The sequence below is a fragment of the Pinus tabuliformis genome, chromosome 7 (assembly GCF_031772625.1).
Source record: "Pinus tabuliformis cultivar Carrire ecotype Pingquan chromosome 7, CPIR1, whole genome shotgun sequence".
In the NCBI taxonomy this organism is placed as follows: Eukaryota; Viridiplantae; Streptophyta; class Pinopsida; order Pinales; family Pinaceae; genus Pinus; species Pinus tabuliformis.
Window position 1 is genome coordinate 1982287750 of NC_142293.1, and position 20666 is coordinate 1982308415.

General features: G+C 40.1%; 1 pseudogene; it reads left to right on the forward strand.

Moving 5' to 3' along the window:
- The first annotated feature begins 8952 nt into the window (after positions 1–8952).
- The window catches only part of LOC149256420 (large ribosomal subunit protein eL8A-like), a 179034-nt pseudogene continuing 167320 nt past the window's right edge, over positions 8953–20666 (forward strand).

The following is a 20666-nucleotide window of genomic DNA, read 5'->3' on the forward strand; positions in this document are numbered from 1 at the left end:
ATTGGAATACAAGAAAGGACTTGGGTAATAACATAGATCATGATGTTCAACCCATGGGTAGGGCTGCACAAAGGAAGTATATCAGGCGGCGAGGAACGAGAAAGTGTGGGAAGCAACCTATGCGCAGGGACAAACCGCAGACCAGTCGAGCTCATCAGACATCTCCAGGGTGCAGAAATCTGGTTCTAGCACCCTCCCATACTACTTCAGGTGAGACCTTAGTCCGTGCTCAGCGGACTATTGCCAAAAGATCCAGTAGTACTAGGATTTGTTTAGCTGATTAACTCTGAGCCTGGGTCAGGCCCCAATAAGCTAACAAATGGTTTAGTTGCCAGGACTGAGATCTAAATAGAGATGCTTGATGTCGTATCACTAGAATCTAAGAAAGAAAGGAATTGAAGAGTGGTTGGATAGAAATACTCATGAGTTCTCGGCGCAAGAAAACAAGAATCTGTGATTGTCAAAAGAAGAGTGGTTAGATTGCTACTTATATACAGAAATTCATGAAATTTTCTTTGCATCCTTCCCTACTAAGTGGTATGAGTGGATCGTGAAGCTAGCAGATAGCCAAGGAAACTGTAAACTCGACAAACCTATTATGTGGACTCCTGAATTGGTGTGCAGATTGGAAGCATCAGAAGATAAGATTGCACACTCTGTTGATCACTAGTTAGATTTAATCATAGGAGTATTCATCACTGAGTTTGTCGTAGATACTTCAGTCAGCTATATTGAGGTAGAACAACACTTCCTCAAGGGACAGCAAGGTAAGTACGTTAAGTCTTTGAACACTTGGATTAAAATGCTACTGTGTGAAAAGAGGGTTATGCAAATAAATTGATGTTTGGGGTTACACGGAGTGGGAGGATCTACAGAAGCAAAGGTAGCACAGAACTAGAAATTAGCCCCTTCATTTCACCTCCATGCAGAGGCGAAGAAGAGCTCGTGAATTTTTCACCAAGAAGTGAAATCAATCTAATAAAGCAGAGAATTCCGTGCACATCGCCCCCACCCACACCACCACCAGTTTCACCATCTTCACCCCCGACTTGGCACATACCACCTCCACCACCACCACAAAGCAGTATGGCCAGCATGATAAAGATACCGATGTTCAAGGGAGTAGGAAATGAATATTCGCACCAATTTTGGTTTGTGGTAAAGCGGTATGGAAGCACAGGGTGTCATGGATGACAATATAAGGAAGGCAACAATGGTCAGGGCTCTACAGGATAGCGTGTTGAATTGGTACATTAAGCATTCCAATGATAATCCGAATGCGGGGATAGTAGATATCCATACTACGCTAAACAAGGAATTTAGTAGACCAAAATCAGAGGCACAGTCGATCATTGGATTGAAGGAAATCACAATGCTACCAGGCGAAACCCCGTGAGAGTTGGATCAAAGACTGAAGTGCACAATTCATGAAGCAAACATGACCTTAAAAGATGGGCAACACCGCGAATGGTTTGTAGCCTCGTTAACAGTGCATCTACGGAACACACTGTCACAACAAAGGCTAACCAATCAGGCTGAGGCTTTGGAAGTCGTGATGAGATTGAACGAGATTGTGATACAAGATCCTAACCTGGGAGTCCAACAGATCCACACGCAGTTGAAAAACTTGTTCCTTGAGATGCAGTGTTTGAAACAAGACATGGTAACTCGTCCAGAAGTGCGCGACAAGGTATGGTGCGTAAAGCGCAAGGACCAGGGACATGACAAGGACCACTGCCCAGTGTTCGTGAATTGCCTTGCGGGAGGACGACCAATGCCATCAAGACCAGAGGCACAAGTAGGACCAAGCATGGTGCTTGCATTGTGGTGCGTAATTTGTCAAATAGGAAGGAAGCATGCTACAGATAACTGCCATCTATTACATAAGTATACGCAAAATTCCCAGCAGTTGTTCTGTAATTTCTGCAGGTCATTAGGTCATGATGAGCGCACTTGTAGAAGTTATGAACTGATGATGGATCAAAATCCTACCTATAGAGTTTAAGCCGAAACACGGCTCCTTGATCAAAATGTGAGAATGGCACGCATTGGATTTCAGGGACACAAACGAGGTCGAGGTGGAATGGGACCAGGAAGAGGTCGTGGACAGTTGATATGTTACAATTGCGGAGGGCTGGGGAGTTATGCCCGCGATTTTACAAATCCAACGAGACCATCACGCTTATATTGCATGCGGTTTGATCATGAGATGGAGGACTGTCCCACACTGATGGCAAGGTTGCACGATAAAGGAGCACTCTAGCCTCCCCCAACTTAGAACATACAAATGATGAGGTTTGAGCCGCGCGAGGAAGACCTGAATGTAAATATCGTGCTTCGAAGTGGTATCATGACAAGACATGACAATGGTAAGCCCGAGGAAAGTACCTGGGTTTGCAAGTCTCCAACAAAGGAACCATAATTTGATTTGGAGCGTGCTAAGGACACATTCATGGAAGCTAAGAAAAGCCTCGTGGATGCCATCACTTTAGGAAGTAAAGACAAACTGGAGCTGGAGATTGACCCATCAATGCTCACTACATTGTTGGAGACATGCATGAAGCTACTGCGCAACGGCAAGGTTGTGAAGGGGTTGCAAGAACTCATAACTAGATGTGCTAGGACCACGCCAGGAGAGCCACACATAGTCCGAAAGCTCAGGAAGCACACGACGCAAACAAGAAGGGAGATGCGATTGGCCGTGTAGATCGTGGAATATGAAATGGATCAAATGATTTTGGATTTAGGATTGGACGCGAACATCCTGCCAAATTAGACATGGGAGCACATGGGAAAGCCTGTGCTGCAATGGTCTCCTATCTAACTGCGAATGGAACACCAGCAAAAGATCCTACATATGGCAAGATTGGAGGGAATCACAGTACATATCGAGGGTGCGAGCGCGCTAGCAGATTTTGAAGTGATATAGATTGTTGATGACAGCAATCCCTATCCTGCGCTAATGGGAATAGATTGGGCCACTAACATGAATGGAGTGATAAATCTAAAGAAGCTCAAGATGATTTTTGAGAAAAAGGCACTGTGTGTAGTGCTACCTTTAGACCTTGCAGAAGGATCCCGCTACATAGAGCCAGTGCGCAACTACGACAACGACGATAATCTAGACTACATATAAAAGATAACCACGCGGGAGCAAGATTAGGTAAATCCAACTGCGAATGGTTGAATATCTTGGGATCGTGAAAGCTCTGGCACATCAAATTCTGACAAAGAGATAGAACGATGGTAGAACTGATTACACGAGGTAACCATGCTCAACTATAACATGATGACAAGGTCACTACGCTGTGTAACAACAGAGGTAAGGGATTTGCCTACGTACAATGGGTTAGGTGAAGTGGAGGAGTTCTTGAACAAATTTGAAAAAGAAGTGCTGGAACAACACCATTTTGACACTCTGAAATGGGTATTGTGCGCTACACTCACAAGGTGGTGGGGTACGCACAAGCAGAGTTTTGAGGACTAGCGCGAATGCACAAGCATGATGCGCTTACAATTTGGGAAGCCTCAGATGTAGATAAAAGCCAAGTACAATAGACGAAACGACCCGCACGCCCACCTTCCCAGATGAGTACAGGAATATGGTGCTCAACTTGCACAAAGGAACATTTTCCTCATAGTAGGAAACATGATCGGTAAGCAGGAATGGGCAAGACAATGGCACGAATGAACCCTCCATTTGGGACCAGGAAGTATGGTAAGGCCAAGCGCGCAAAAGCATCTTCATGAAGAAGCTTTTGACAAATTATGCGAAGCACTGAACACAATCCACCATGTGAAGCGGGCTGACTGGGACATGCACATACTGGCAATTCTTTGGGCATATAGGACCGTGTGCAAAACCTTGACCACGTAGGCACTGCCAAGGCTAGAGTATGAAGAAACTAAAGTAAGCCCTATAATACTTGGAGAACTTAGGTTGTGCATGATCACACCAATAGATACGATGGTTCATAGAACCTTTGAAGAAGAAGTCCAATAGGGAAGCTTTAGGCTCCAAGAACTTGAAAAAATAAGGGTTTGGTTAAGGAAGAAAAACACCTTGGTAGAAGTGGAAGTCAAGAAGCTAAAAGGTGAGATAAGGGATGAGTTTCTCTATAAGAAGACCATGGTGATAAAATAGGGTGTGCACGATCATGCTAACAGGCTTGAGGACTATCATCGTGAATTGATCAGTGTGATTCCTTGGCTTGGACCGCATATTAATAATATAATTAACCAGGGTGATGCGCTACAAACAATAAGGTGCGTGACACGGACAATAACAGTAAAAGGTAGGTATTTCCCAAAAATAGTGCTAGATGATCAAAGGAAACCGCACATAGGTGGTGCAGTCACCTAACTAGTTGAGGAAGGAATAGTCTTAGCGCTTCACACAGTTGAAAGGGACGGGACTATAAATTATTATGCCTGCGAGCTACGTGATATTAGAGATGTGGGTAGAAGCAGAGAGTCACAAGGTCCGCGACCGCGCATGGGGGGCTGCGCTACTGCGCTAGTTGACCAAAAAGTGACCGTTGAAGTCACTATTCATGATGGGATGCTCGACTTGAGGCCAAATGGAGCGGGTAGCAGGGATTTAAGATGCGATTTATGGGCAAGATTTGGGAAAATCTGCTTCCAAGGGAGCATTAATGAACCATATTTGGGGGCAATGGTCGAATTCAAATTCAAAAAGTGCTATAAATTACAAAGGGTTTCCTAGCAATCAACACTTGGCCATTTGCGAATTGAGCTATTGAGCAAAGACCTAATTGTTGAGTGTCGAGCGTTGATTGAGCCCTTGAGATCGTGAGTGATAGATTTCTATACAGATACAATGGCAACAGCTAAGGACGTTATGGAGATAATAGAAATAACCACCAAGGAGGCTGCGTAGGCCTTGACTGTGGGGGATGTTCCGGAAGGCACTAGGATTGTGGTAGAAATCTTGAAATCACTGCGCACGCCAAGACCCAAGAAGGAAAAACAAGCAATGGTCCCCATACGTGTGTCCCCATGGAACCCAATGCATAGCAAACTATCAATGGAGGATAAGGGGAAAGCTGTCACCATAGAGGCAGATGAAGAAGAAGAAGATCTAGAGGATCTTATCATCACAGAGGATGAGGATGAAGGCATGGAGGAGGAAACTCAGCTTGCGCACCACGTGATTAAATTTCTCACCTATGTCCCCCTACAAAAAGGGAAGGCGGAGGTGCCCAAGGACTTGGATGAGACGAAGAGCTTGCTCCATACCCCGCTCCTCCCAAACAATATTATGTTTGAAGGAATGCACCTGGGACGCATACCGAGCCTAAAATTTGAATATTAGGACCTCACTAATCATGAAAAACTCCCTCACCTTAAGACCATGAACCTTATGAAGCCCAAGCAGAACACCACGACAGGGGTTATAGTACTGGAGCTGTGAAAGTGGTTGCACAAAGTGGAAAAGAGACTGGGTTGTTGAATCTGCTCTAGGTACTGCACTTTCACCACGCACCAATAACCATTTTCGTCATCAGGCAGCTGCTCCATCTGGTGCATGATGGGTGTTTGTGGCTAGAGGAGCCCATCCCCATCACAACAGACCTGATTCACCACATTTCCCAGCTTCCATGCAAAGGAGAGGACCTCGCAGACATATCGGAAGGGAAGGGCAGTGACTTGGCCATCACGAAGGCCATGAAGAAAAAGTACAAGCTGGAAAAGAAGAAGAGGGGCTACGCCATCTCCAGCATCAAGGAGAAAGCAGTGCGTGTGATGACCCAAATCCTGGTGGGAAAGGTCAAGCGCAAGTGCTGCGTGGATGAAGTACCCATGCCGGTGGTCGCACTGGCTAAGCAATTCGCGGAGGGGCTCTAGATTAACTAGTCTGAATTCCTCTACAAGGAGTTTTTAGAAAATTTCCATGAAGCTCAGGAACAGGGAAAAATGTTCCACTATGCATGGCTTTTGTTGTCCACTCATGGCTGGGGAATTGCTGGAGGATAGCCAATTCCCCATAATTGATAGGGATTTGCCGAAGGCCGCGAAGTACGCTTCGCTCTGGGCCACAAAGGATGCTAAGAGGATACATGACAAAAAAATCTTCTGCGTGTTCATGGATATGAACTTTACAATGGGGATCAACTGTAAGCTGTGGTTATCACCCACTGTTTACAACAGTCTGCTGATTTTTGCAGAATTTAAAGTAGACATGCATAACATTTATATCAGGGTGTGCAAGGACCCGACTAAATAGTGGAAAAAGCTACCCTTCGTAGCCACAGACAACGAAATTTTCAATGTCCTGGAGGCATGGCCACCGGAATGGCACGCCCTAGACATCGCAGAGATCGAGAAGTCGATGGCGCAAAGAAAGAAAGATGATGCCAAGCTACGCATCACATAATTGGCCAGTCACCTAACTAGTTGAGGAAGGAATAGTCTTAGCGCTTCACACAGTTGAAAGGGACGGGACTATAAATTATTATGCCTGCGAGCTACGTGATATTAGAGATGTGGGTAGAAGCAGAGAGTCACAAGGTCCGCGACCGCGCATGGGGGGCTGCGCTACTGCCCTAGTTGACCAAAAAGTGACCGTTGAAGTCACTATTCATGATGGGATGCTCGACTTGAGGCCAAATGGAGCGGGTAGCAGGGATTTAAGATGCGATTTATGGGAAAGATTTGGGAAAATCTGCTTCCAAGGGAGCATTAATGAACCATATTTGGGGGCAATGGTCGAATTCAAATTCAAAAAGTGCTATAAATTACAAAGGGTTTCCTAGCAATCAACACTTGGCCATTTGCGAATTGAGCTATTGAGCAAAGACCTAATTGTTGAGTGTCGAGCGTTGATTGAGCCCTTGAGATCGTGAGTGATAGATTTCTATACAGATACAATGGCAACAGCTAAGGACGTTATGGAGATAATAGAAATAACCACCAAGGAGGCTGCATAGGCCTTGACTGTGGGGGATGTTCCGGAAGGCACTAGGATTGTGGTAGAAATCTTGAAATCACTGCGCACGCCAAGACCCAAGAAGGAAAAACAAGCAATGGTCCCCATACGTGTGTCCCCATGGAACCCAATGCATAGCAAACTATCAATGGAGGATAAGGGGAAAGCTGTCACCATAGAGGCAGATTAAGAAGAAGAAGATCTAGAGGATCTTATCATCACAGAGGATGAGGATGAAGGCATGGAGGAGGAAACTCAGCTTGCGCACCACGTGATTAAATTTCTCACCTATGTCCCCCTACAAAAAGGGAAGGCGGAGGTGCCCAAGGACTTGGATGAGATGAAGAGCTTGCTCCATACCCCGCTCCTCCCAAACAATATTATGTTTGAAGGAATGCACCTGGGACGCATACCGAGCCTAAAATTTGAATATTAGGACCTCACTAATCATGAAAAGCTCCCTCACCTTAAGACCATGAACCTTATGAAGCCCAAGCAGAACACCACGACAGGGGTTATAGTACTGGAGCTGTGAAAGTGGTTGCACAAAGTGGAAAAGAGACTGGGTTGTTGAATCTGCTCTAGGTACTGCACTTTCACCACGCACCAATAACCATTTTCGTCATCAGGCAGCTGATCCATCTGGTGCATGATGGGTGTTTGTGGCTGGAGGAGCCCATCCCCATCACAACAGACCTGATTCACCACATTTCCCAGCTTCCATGCAAAGGAGAGGACCTCGCAGACATATCGGAAGGGAAGGGCAGTGACTTGGCCATCACGAAGGCCATGAAGAAAAAGTACAAGCTGGAAAAGAAGAAGAGGGGCTACGCCATCTCCAGCATCAAGGAGAAAGCAGTGCGTGTGATGACCCAAATCCTGGTGGGAAAGGTCAAGCGCAAGTGCTGCATGGATGAAGTACCCATGCCGGTGGTCGCACTGGCTAAGCAATTCGCGGAGGGGCTCTAGATTAACTAGTCTGAATTCCTCTACAAGGAGTTTTTAGAAAATTTCCATGAAGCTCAGGAACAGGGAAAAATGTTCCACTATGCATGGCTTTTGCTGTCCACTCATGGCTGGGGAATTGCTGGAGGATAGCCAATTCCCCATAATTGATAGGGATTTACCGAAGGCCGCGAAGTACGCTTCGCTCTGGGCCACAAAGGATGCTAAGAGGATACATGACAAAAAAAATCTTCTGCGTGTTCATGGATATGAACCTTACAATGGGGATCAACTGTAAGCCGTGGTTATCACCCACTGTTTACAACAGTCTGCTGAGTTTTGCAGAATTTAAAGTAGACATGCATAACATTTATATCAGGGTGTGCAAGGACCCGACTAAATAGTGGAAAAAGCTACCCTTCGTAGCCACAGACAACGACATTTTCAATGTCCTGGAGGCATGGCCACCGGAATGGCACGCCCTAGACATCGCAGAGATCGAGAAGTCGATGGCGCAAAGAAAGAAAGATGATGCCAAGCTACGCATCACATAATTGGCCACAAAATGAAGGAAGGAAGCAGCGACAACAGAAGTAAGGGCAACGCGAGACGTGACACAGAAAGTAGGTGAGTAGGAAAAGGGCGTAGTAGCAACAACACAGGAAGTAGTTGCGAAGGCGGGCAATGGCCACACAACACAGGGGAAGGAAGCAGAGGAAACAGAAACAGAAGAAGAAGGCACGGACCCACGAAATGCGTCGATTCAACTAAAGCACCAACACCCAACATAACGGGTAGGGTCGCGTAAGAAGGTTAAGGAATCCAAGTTGTCTATTGACCCGATCACCCTAACCGAGGGTGATCCACATGACATTGGCGAAACGGTGCATGATGTCACCAATGAGGCTCTCCAAGATTTCATGCAAGAGAACCAGATTGTGTTGGGGGCCCTCAGAGTATAGTTGCAAGAATTACAGGCGCACCCCCCTCAGGTTGGTACCCTTTCAACCAAACTCGCAGTTGGATCCATAGCAACAAAGCAGATGCTGCGCGCATGGATGACAAATACCATAGCGCTGCCCAAAGGCGCACTAGTGACATCAAATGAGGTCAACAAGCCTACGGTCAGTGCGCTGAAAGGTCTCGATATCAATATAGTTGCACTCTTGTGCGAGTCCTTATATGTGTTGCAGGATGGGATAACTGCAGAGCTACGAGATAGAAAGAGTCACGCGCTCGAAGTCCTCTGTGAGCATAAAATAAATATGGAACAACTAAGCTTGCAACGCAATGAATTGGTGTCGCACAATCAACAACTGGTACAAGTGATAGACGACGCTTGCCAAAGTGTCCCGGAGCTAGCCATCCCAACAGACATACTAGCAGAGGTGCGGATCCATAAGTTAGCAGCAGGGGTCTGTGAGGCAAGAGAAGAAATGACAAAGGTTCAGCTGGAGCTGAACCTTCAGATCGCCGAGCTGCAGTTAAAGGCGCAGCCATCCACTCCCCTAGAAGTCAGAGAACAGTGCGCTAGCACTATTACAGCAGGATTGGAGGAAATTGGAGGTGCATTGTGCGACTGCACCAGTATGTTGGAAGAATCACTTGAGGTCCTCTCAAATCTGCAGGAGGACCCCAACATCCAGCACTTACAGACAGAGGCACGAGAACTCCAACAACAGTATGATAATGTCCAAGGAACTGCACAAACGGTAGTCCTCACTCAGAGGCTTGCACATATGCAGCAAGATAAAGCACTGAAGGAGCAGGTGGATGTGGCACGACATAAGGAGGCAGTCTTGAACACGCGCGTTCAGCCTTGGATTGGCGAGGCCTTCACCATCACAGCAGAAATCGAAGGCAAGCTCACACACATGCAGGGGATGCACACATTGATGCAGAGAAGAATTCCCGACACAAAGGTCTCGGAACAATGTATGCAGTAGATCTAGCAAGTAGCAGCTCAGTGCATTGCTGACTTTCGCACAGTTCGAAAATAGTTGAAGGGACTCTGCGCAAAGATCGCCACACCAACAGAGTGACTCAAGGGTGAGTCACGATGTTTGTGTTGAGGGCCTGTTGGGCATGGAATCCCTCCAAGGCATGTTTTGGGGCTTAAAGCCCAAGTTTTGACCGAATCTTGTTATAAAGTTCAACGAATTGCGGGCGCGGGGTGCGAATGTATGAAAGAGTCACAGGGTTGTCCACCCTAGTTTTGTAATGTAATGTCGGCTGGATACACCTACCCATGGTTCGCAAACCATGGGATTCTATAAATAGAGCTAGGCTATAAGTGTAAAAGAAAACTAACGAAAAGGAGAAGCATGAGAAGTTTGAGTGATTGAGTCGCACTGTGAAGTGTGTCTTTGGGTCGTAGAGTAGGAGAAAGCTCTGCAGCTGAGTGTACAGAGGCCTAGTAGTCTGCAGCTGAGTGCATGTTAGTAGGATGTTAGTATACTCAACTACTTTTAAGTGAAGGCATAACTACATTTAAACCATACGATAACAATTGAAATGTTGTGATGTGGATGTGTATATGATTTGTTATAATTTATTTAGCTCATAATTTTTTTTAACAACATTTTCAAGAGTGTAACTACTAGACCTATATTAGGTCTATGGTTTCATTCCAAAAAACCTTGACTTTTCATTCCAAGATGCATGAAATCTCTACCTGGAATTACCCGTGGGGACCACTTAAATCATATTCCAATCAATATTGTCATTAAATTCATGTATATAGTTTTTCAATAATGAATTGTGAAATGCATTATGCACAAGCATAGATGTAGACAATGCCAACTCATATGTAACCATCTCAAGTAGTTGCTTGCTAGACTTCCAAGTTTTAGGAATCTTCTCTCTTTCCTCACTTTAAAAAACACATGTCTACCCATGTGACTTTTGGCTTTGATTGCATGATTCTTTTTCCCATCATGAATACCTTCAAACTCTATGTAACTCTTGCCCTTTGACCTAACTTAGTCCGCTACATAATCTCAATTGACTAGTGTATAACGTTTCCAACCAGATTGAAAATGAAATCATTTTTTATGATACTTGATATCCACTATGGTAAACAAATTCTACTAAAGATACGAATTTTGATTTTTGCCATTTATATTGTCTATCCAATAAATGTATTCTGACCATGTGTTAAATAATCTCGTTGATACTTTTTAGATGTACTAAAATTTGAATGGGGACCCAAATCGTTTGAATTAGAAAGCTACAACTTAAAGACCCTCCTATAAAATGATGTTTTTAGCAAGTTTTTTCACTTTATTATTTTGAACAAACTAGAAAGTACGCATTTTCTATTTGAAAACTATATTTCCAAAACATTTAAATTATTGATATACTGGAAATCTATTAATACGTTCATTTCTAAACAATTATATAAAAATAGATTCAGATGTTTCCAACTTGGCCAGAAACTTCCTCTCGTGCTCTTGAAATCCTTAATTTAACTGTGGAAATCTTTTAAATAGAAATGTTATTTCAATGAAACATGAGTCTGAAATTAAATTTAGGTAATAAATTGTCGATTACAAAAATAATTAAACCGTTTAACTGTCGCCTTGAAACTTCCTCAAAATATCTGATACAATATACAACAATTGTGTTAATCTTCAAATTTAACTATAACCAAGATTGTTTTGAATTTCGTACCCTAATAGACACAACACCTCTACTTCTCTACCAGTTTCGTGAGAGCGTAACCATAGGGAAAACCTCAAACCATGCGTCTTTTTATGTTTCCTTTTGGTGTTGGTTTAACTTGTAATCATCGCTTTCCCCATCCATTGAGTCGAAGTAATCACATCCTGACTGCATTAGTCTGTGGCACATGAATCCAAACGCGTTTTCCATGGTTGTACAACGTGCACAGTGGAAATTGATGTGAATTATGGAGGCAGAGAAACAAATGGTGGAACCATAAAACCCTCAATTATCACGTCGGTCCTTTGGCCCGTTGTTCGCTGAGAGTTGAACCACCTCTAACGCTTCTCAAGTCCTTTACACCAATTTCACTGTACATTTGATTTGATGGCGTGTATTGATTTACTAGTTGACCATAACCACACACAACAAACGAAACCAGATATCGGAATCGGATTGCGATCCTTACAACTTGCTGCGGTAATGTTAGTTCGTCATTATGCACAACGCAGATGACATGCACTATTTTCACTGTTTTTTGTAAAGTACAACCATTGTTCATAGTCAAATCAAAGTATCCATCTTTGTCGCAACGGCACAAATCTACAAGTGGATGATAGTGTTGAGTCACCCTCCAGTGGAACGGGATTAGGTTAGATGCAGGAAGCAAATAGAGTGTCAAAGTGTCTTATCTTAATTTCTTAATTTGTTATCTTTCCGTGATGTGTACTTATTTACTTCAAAAATTAATGTTAGTGAAATACAAAATGAGAGAATATATAGGAGTTGTTTTTATTGCGGTTTTTTGGAGATTTTAGTGACAGAATTCGCGGAAAAAATTGAGGTTAAATCTTGATTTCTATTATTTAAAATGGTTTTTTAACTGCATATTTGGATTCAGCACTCTGAAAAACCCCTAGGACTCTTTGATTGTGCAGAAATTAGCTATCGAACTTGCGATTTCAATAAATCACTGCCGGATTTTGACAAAAAAACCCACGGGAAAAACTTCCAAAAAAATCTCTTTAAAAACAACTCCAAATATATATATATATTATTATTTTCCAAAAATATATATATATATATATATTATATTATTTCTATATTGAAACGTTAGAACTAAAGTTTTCCAAAACAATGTTATTAATATTTGAAAACTAATATTTATTTTTAAAAAATTATACGAATTAATAACATTGAGTACTATTTTATAAATTTAAATATTTTATTTAAAACATTTATTATAAAATAAATTTTTAATTTATTTTAATTTATGTAATATTATTTCGTTCCCTTTTGAAAACAATCTACCAACTACCACGGCGTATTATTTTACACCATCGGATTAAATATTAAATATTAGATGATTGAACATGTGTACCTGGTCTGATTAATACTTAGTAGTTGAGAAAATGGCAGGACACTGAGCCTAAAGAATTATGGTAAAAACTGTATGCATCCCTTCCTCCCTCAACATTTGTACGATGTTTCATTAATACTTAGTAGTTGAGAAAATGGCGGGACACTGAATCTAAACTTATAGGGAAAAAACTCTATACATCCCTTCCTCCCTCAGATGCAAATAGATAACGCCTTTTAGCTTCGAGTTGCCAGAGAATTCAAATCTCTACAGAAACGAAGGAGGGCTCTTGCTTGAGGTGTTTTGCTACGCCATTGTCTCAGTTTTCATAGTCAAAAGCCTATGGCGAAAGGAGCGTTGAACACGATGCTTGTGAAATTTGCAAAGCCTTCCTCCTTCAAACGGAAATAGCAACCGCTCTAATTCTGTAATTTCAACCATTTTTCCACTATATTAATAATATTGTCGGAGATTATTTCCATGTTTGTTATTATTAACTAGCCGACTATAACTAAAACAACATGAACAATTAGTTATGAATCTCAATATGGGGCCTTTTTCATCAAATATAAGCCTAACTCCGTGAACATGAGAATCATCATAACATATTTTCAATTTGCAGGATGTGTTTTGTTTGAAAATCTCAATACATTTTTAATTTAATATGTATGTGCATGTTGTATATTCTTTATTTTTTCATATAGTTTACTTAGGTTTACAACGATTAGTTTTATTAACAATTTTAATACATTTTTAACGATTACCATGTGCATATAGTACTGTATCTGAGCCTTTTTTTACTTCAGCTAGAGTATGCAAGTATGTTTTATGTTTACACTTATGGTATATTTAATTTATAATGTAATTAAAGTATTAAATTAGCACAACCACATTTTCCAATGTAGTTGATATATATGTTGATAGGCTTATATCAACCACACTAATAATTGTTATGGGTATTTTTTAAACACCAACTATTTATGATTATTAATAAGTATATAAATAATAACAACCCTATTATTTACATATATAATATATTATAGGATTATTATATTAATATTATAATAATAATATATATTCATAATAATTTTAGATTATCATTATATTATTATAATAATATAATTATTATTATATTGTATTAATAATAATAATTATTATTATTATATTATATTATATTATTATTATTATAATAACATATTATGATTATTATTATATTATTATAAGAATAACGTAAAATAATAAAAATAATAATCACAATTATATTGAATTATTATTATAATAATAATATTAATATTGTATTACTATTATAATAATAATATTAATTCATAATAACAACCATGATACAATAATAAATAGAATCGTGATAATGAAATTATTATGTGTAATTTTTTAAAGGCCATCTATTTATGATTATCAATAACTATATAAATAATAACAACGACATTTAAGTATGGGGGATTTACGCAGTGCATTATATTAGATATCATTTTTGGGATTCAACTGCGTTAAGTAAGTCATTCAAAGTATGACCATTTCCATGAGAGGTAGTCGTAAGTGACTAATTTCTCATGACATTCTTATATATTTATTATTATTATATTATTTATTTATTATTATTATAATAATATAAACTCATAATAATATTAGTAATATTATTTAATAATAATAATAATAATATATTTATTATTATTATTATATTATAATTCTTAGGCTTTATTAATTCAACCATGTTTATTTTAGTATTTTTAATATTTATGTTAGGGTTTGTATACATTGGGTTTATAATATTTTTTTCTTTTCTAAGTTATGCTAATTCTATTACTGAAAAAATATCGTACACTGAGACCTTAACCTATTCCTATCCATGCCTGAGTAATGGCAAAAAACAACAGAGTCTAGATCTAGACTACACACGAAGGGAAACCAGTCCGTAGCAAAAGTAATTTCAAAAATTAGTTTGCTACCCATGCAGGGGAAACTAGCAAAGCGCACAGTTTTTTATCAGTTTTCATAATGAAACAAAATCCAGCTAAAAAGCCTAAAACACGCAGTTTTCAGAGGGACCCCATTGAAACAAAAACTAGAAAACAAAGTTCCAAAAACCTAAGAGAAGAGACACGTGGCAGTTGAGTGGTGGACAAGTAGCATACTGTGTGGTGGACACGTGACAATCAAAATGGCTGACTAAGAGCAAGGTGGAGACGACGGGTGTTCCTCCATGATGAAACACCTATACTCCTCCATGTCGCCACCTGCCTATTGCGAGGTCTCCGTGTTTCCTGCCTGTTGTGCCAGATGTTCTTCCTCGATGAAACAACAATAAGGGTCCATTACCTCGTCTACGTGCTGGTCCTTGTACACCTCCTTCCCTACACATCTCGTCTCCTGCTCAGTGTTCTGCTTCCCTACCACTGGGATGCTCATTTGAGCCATGTCTGGTTTGGCTTTGGTGTGGCTGCATCCTTCTGTGGTGCTTCCACCACCCGCAATGTCCTATCCCTCAATTACTCTGGTGCTACCACCACCCATAGTGCCCTGCTCCACAATTGTTCTGGTGCGTCCACCAACCTCTGTGGCTGGTCCCTCAATGACCTGCTCCGCTTCGTGAAAGACAATGGAGATAGTGGCCATGATGATGGGTTTGTTCAAGGTAGAGCAGAAAGTCAATTGTGCATTGTAGGATTGCAGCTGTGGATGGGATGGGGTGCCTCTGGGAAACGAAATTGAAATGGAAGGAAAGCTATTGGGAGGCGAGGCAAGGGGCACTGAATGGAGGTGGCCTCTTCCACTACGGGTAGTTGGGTAATGCCCGAGAGCCAGATTGGCTAGGGATGAAGTGGTGTCTGATATAGGAAAATGCCGGGGGCGACTTAGGCTTCCTCTGCTTCCGCCCCTGTGGCTGCGCATACGGTGTCGTATTCTTGGCATGTTGTCTATAGGAGTATGAGAATTCCTTCTGAAATTTGGCATAGTGTGGTGCAGAGACGCAATAGAACTTGCGGACTGCTCAGTGGAAGAATTAATAGCAAGGGCCAAATGGAAGACAAAATGGCAATCTAGGCTTTGGGTGAAGTGAATTCAGGGGCTGAAATTAATGCAAGAAAGCAGGTGGCAGCGTCTCCTGGTGGTTGTGCGGGAGCTGGGTGCTGCAGTGGCTTGAGGGCAGAGGTATTACAGTGGCAGAGGTTTATGGACAAATGCAGAGGTGAAATTCTCCCGAGGATTCATGTTTGCACAGAGCCAAAGTGGGTGACAGTTAACAGGTTGGAGACGACGCCCACTTAAAGTGCATTTATGGCTATTGTGAGTGCTTCTTTTAGCCCACCGTGCCAGTCTATGGAAGGCCATGTATTCTAGCCACACGCCAACCCAATCGACTACCACCTCACTCTCCTTGTTGATCACCCGCATCTGGGAATTGGGTTTATAATATTAGTCTCTTTTGTTTAATATTATTCCCTTGGGTTCACAATTATAATAATATAATATATTTATTATATTATTATTATAATAATAATATTATATATTGTTACCCAAGGGATTAATACTAAAATCCCAAGGGATTATGAACCCAAGGGAATAATATTAAACAAAAGGGACTAATATTATAAACCCAAGGAATTAGTGAACCCAAGGGATAAATATTAAAAACCTAAGGGATCAAGAAGCGCAAGGGATTGATATTACAAACACAAGAGATTAATAAAGCTGACCATGATTGATATTATAAACCCAAGTTAATAATAAACCCAAAGGATTAATACTAAAACCCCAAGGGATTATGAACCCAAGGAAATAATATTAAACCCAAGGGACTAATATTATAAACCCAACATTGGTAAACCCTAATATAAATATTAGAAATACTAAAATAAGCATGGCTTATTTTCATGGTTAGACAATCCTTATCGCAATGTGACATTCAACCATGACTAACCATGGCTAGCTATGATTGTCAATGGTTGACCATGATCGATATTATAAACCTAAGGGAATAATAAACCGAAGTGATTGATATTATAAACCCAAAGGAATAATAAACCCGAGGGATTAATACTAAAACCCCAAGGGATTATGAACCCCAAGGAATAATATTAAACCCAAGGGACTAATATTATAAACCCAACATATATAAACCCTAAGATAAATATTATAAACACTAAAATAAACATGATTGACCATCATTGATTTTCATATTGAGACAATCCTTATCACAATTCCATGTTGGACCATGGTTGACTATGGTTGACTTCATAATAAACCATGGTTGACTATGGAATAATAAACCCAAGGGATTAATACTAAAACCCCAAGGGATTATGAACCTAAGGGAATAATATTAAACTCAAGGGGCTAATATTAAAAAACCAAGGTATATAAACCCTAAGTGGAGACAATTTGTTTCATAATGTGAGATTAGACCATGATTGACCACAATTGACCATGGTTGGTTATTGTTGACCATGATTGATATTATAAACCAAGTTAATAAACCCAGGGGATTGATATTATGAACCCAAGGGAAACATAAACCCAAGGGATTATGAACACAAGGGAATAATATTAAACCCAAGGGACTAATATTATAAACCCAACATTGGTAAACCCAAATATAAATATTACAAACACTAAAATAAACATTGTTTATTTTCATGGTGAGACAATTTTGTCAAAATGCGACATTCAACCATGGTTGACCATGGTTGGCTATGATTGACAATGGTTGGCCATCATTTATATTATAAATCTAAGGGAATAATAAATCTAAGGGATTGATATTATAAATCCAAAGGAATAATAAAACTAAGGGATTAATACTAAAACACCAAGGGATTATGAACCCAAGGGAATAATGTTAGGTCCCCATAACACTAGTGATTCCCCCATTACTATTGGCATTGTATCCCTTATTGTTATTGTTGTGCCCCTATTGTCCCCATATTGTTATTATTGTGCCCCATAGAATCCCACTATTGTTATTTTCGTGCCCTTATATTATTATTATCAGGTCGGCTTTGGTTATATTGTGACCCCTTAGACTCCTATATATAGAAAAGAGGCTTTTTCATTTGTATCATCCAAGAATTGTACATTTGTGTAATGTAAGGGATGTTTTCCCCACGGAGAGGATGATTTCTAAGTCACTGGTCTATCCTTTCTATCTTTTTGTGAGCTAGCTTCATAACATTTGATATCAGAGCTTGGATTCTAGGGTTTCATTGCTCCAAACAGGTCATTATGGAATTTTCGCTAGAAAGTCTTTTCTGTGACGTTTCAGAAGAGAAAAAAAACCCATTTGAGCTGAAACCTGTCAGCACCTCGAGTCTAAATTTTAGATCTTGTGTCGCTTTATTTTTGGATATATGATCCAAGTAAGTTAGTGTTTTTATAGGATCCCGAATTATATCTCAAACAAGTGATTTGGGGAAATCGTCATAACGTTTTTTCTATGCATCAGATTTAACTTTCAACAGAAGTCACTGAAAGAGGATAGAATGTAGTTTTCTATGTATCAGTTTCAAATCGTAAGGTCAAAACAATGACACGTGGAACTTCGTACAAGCTCTCTCTACTAAACGAGTCTATAATCTGGTCATCGTGGGAGACTTTGCATAACTCTTCATTGGAGAATCCAATTTTGATAAGACTTGAAGGGTTAAAAAGAGTGCTGATAAGGTTACCACAGGAAGAAATTTCAAACCTTGGAGATGCAAAATTACAGAGATACAACAGATTCAATATCGAGCTCCTATAAAGTGAAAAAATGTGTGTAGTTTTTATTTTTTATTTTTGCATAAGTTTGGTTCGAAAAATTAGTTTGAAGGAATTCAAAGGGCATATTACAAAATTATTATCAGTAATTGATGCCCCAAAGAAAGAAAATGGAAACACCTAATAAGCAACCTGAAAGCTCTAGCATGAATCATGAAGAAGAGGAAGAAATGCAACATGATATATCAAAATTACGCTACCAAGTGCAACAAATTTCACTCGCACAAAAAGTAACAGAAGCTAAGATGTAGGGCGTGTAAGCTAAGATGGATGGTTTAAAGAGGGACGTAGAAGCTAAGATGTATGGTGTGGAAGCTAAGATGGATGGTTTAAAGAAAGGTGTAGAAGCTACGATGATTGACGTGGAATATAAGATGGATGGCATGGAAGCTAAGATGGATGGTGTGGAAGCTAAAATGGATCGTGTGGAATCTAAGATGGATGATTTAAAGAAAGGATTGGAAGTTAAGATGGAAGATTTGAAAACAGATTTAACAAATTTTCTACAAGAAATGCTTATTAATGGCAGAAGGGTAGTAAAGGAAACTCATGATGAGAACAAAATAACTGTTAATCATGATTTCATAGACTCTAACATTGGATCAAAGAACCACCATGTTCCAAAGATCAATATGAGGAAGTTTGACGACAAGGATCCCGTATCATGGATATTATAGATGGAGCAATTTTTTGATCTCCATAATGTGAAAAACACACAAAAGGTATGCATTGCAACTTTATATTCGGAACAAAATCAGTTTGTATTGCATCGGTGGCTTTTCTCTCGTAAATAAATTGTCAATTGGGCTATTTTTACGGATGAAATGATAGCACATTATGAGGATACAAAAAGCAACACGTTTTTTAGCCAATTGATAAATCTAAAACAAAAGGGTTCAATGATGGATCACATTGAGGACTTCCAAAAATTGAATATAAGGGTAAAATATATTCCTGAGGAGCATAGGATTGATGTGTTCATAGGGACTTTAAAGGATAACATCCAACATGAGGTTCGCCTTTGGGAACATGATTCATTGGAGAAGGCATTCAGGTTGCCAAGAAAAATGGAAAGAAAAATTATGGCAACAAGGAAGCCTACCACTCACAATCATAGAGATGGAGGTGTTGTTGCCCCTAACCATCCACAACCTACAAGGTTTACACCACAACAATTGGAAGGAAAAATAGCAAAAGGGCTTTGCTAGAGTTGTGATCGCAAATATGCTAAAGGTCATAAGTGTGCTAAGAAGAAATTATTTTACATACACTATGAAGAGGAGGAAGAAAGTTAAAAAGAAACATCAAAAGAAGAGGATATACACCAAGAACAAACCCTAGAGAAAGAAGAAATGAATCTGACCATATCTTGTAATGCATTGGTTGGAATTACCACTTCTCAAACTATCAATATAGAAGGGCATATCATGAAGAAAAACGTAATAGTGTTGATTGATTCAGGAAGTACCCATAATTTTATTGACTGTAAGATTTCCAAGGAATTGAATTGCTTTCTATATCCAGCACCAGAGTGTCAAGTGATGGTTGCAACTGGAGGAACCATAAACTGCCCAGGAAAGTGCCGTAATATCAAGCTATCCATGGGAGAATATGTATTGAATAGCCCAATTCTTTGCATTCCAATGGGTGGTGGTGATGATGTACTAGGAGTCCAATGGCTACAATCCTTGGGTATTATAGCTTTTAATTTTCAATAAATTTTCATGAAATTTCCTTCAGAACGGAAGGAAGTTGAATTAAGGCGTATCGTAGGGAAATAAGGAAAGATAATCATCTCTAACGGAATGACAAATCTTCTAAAGAAAGAACAACGATTCATAATTGCAAAATTATGTTCACTAGAGGTTCCCACATTGAAATCGTCTATTTCTCTAGATCTCCAAAAAGGCTTGGAAAATCATTACAAGGTATTTGAGACTCCCAAAGGCCTCCCACCTATTTGTGATCATGATCATT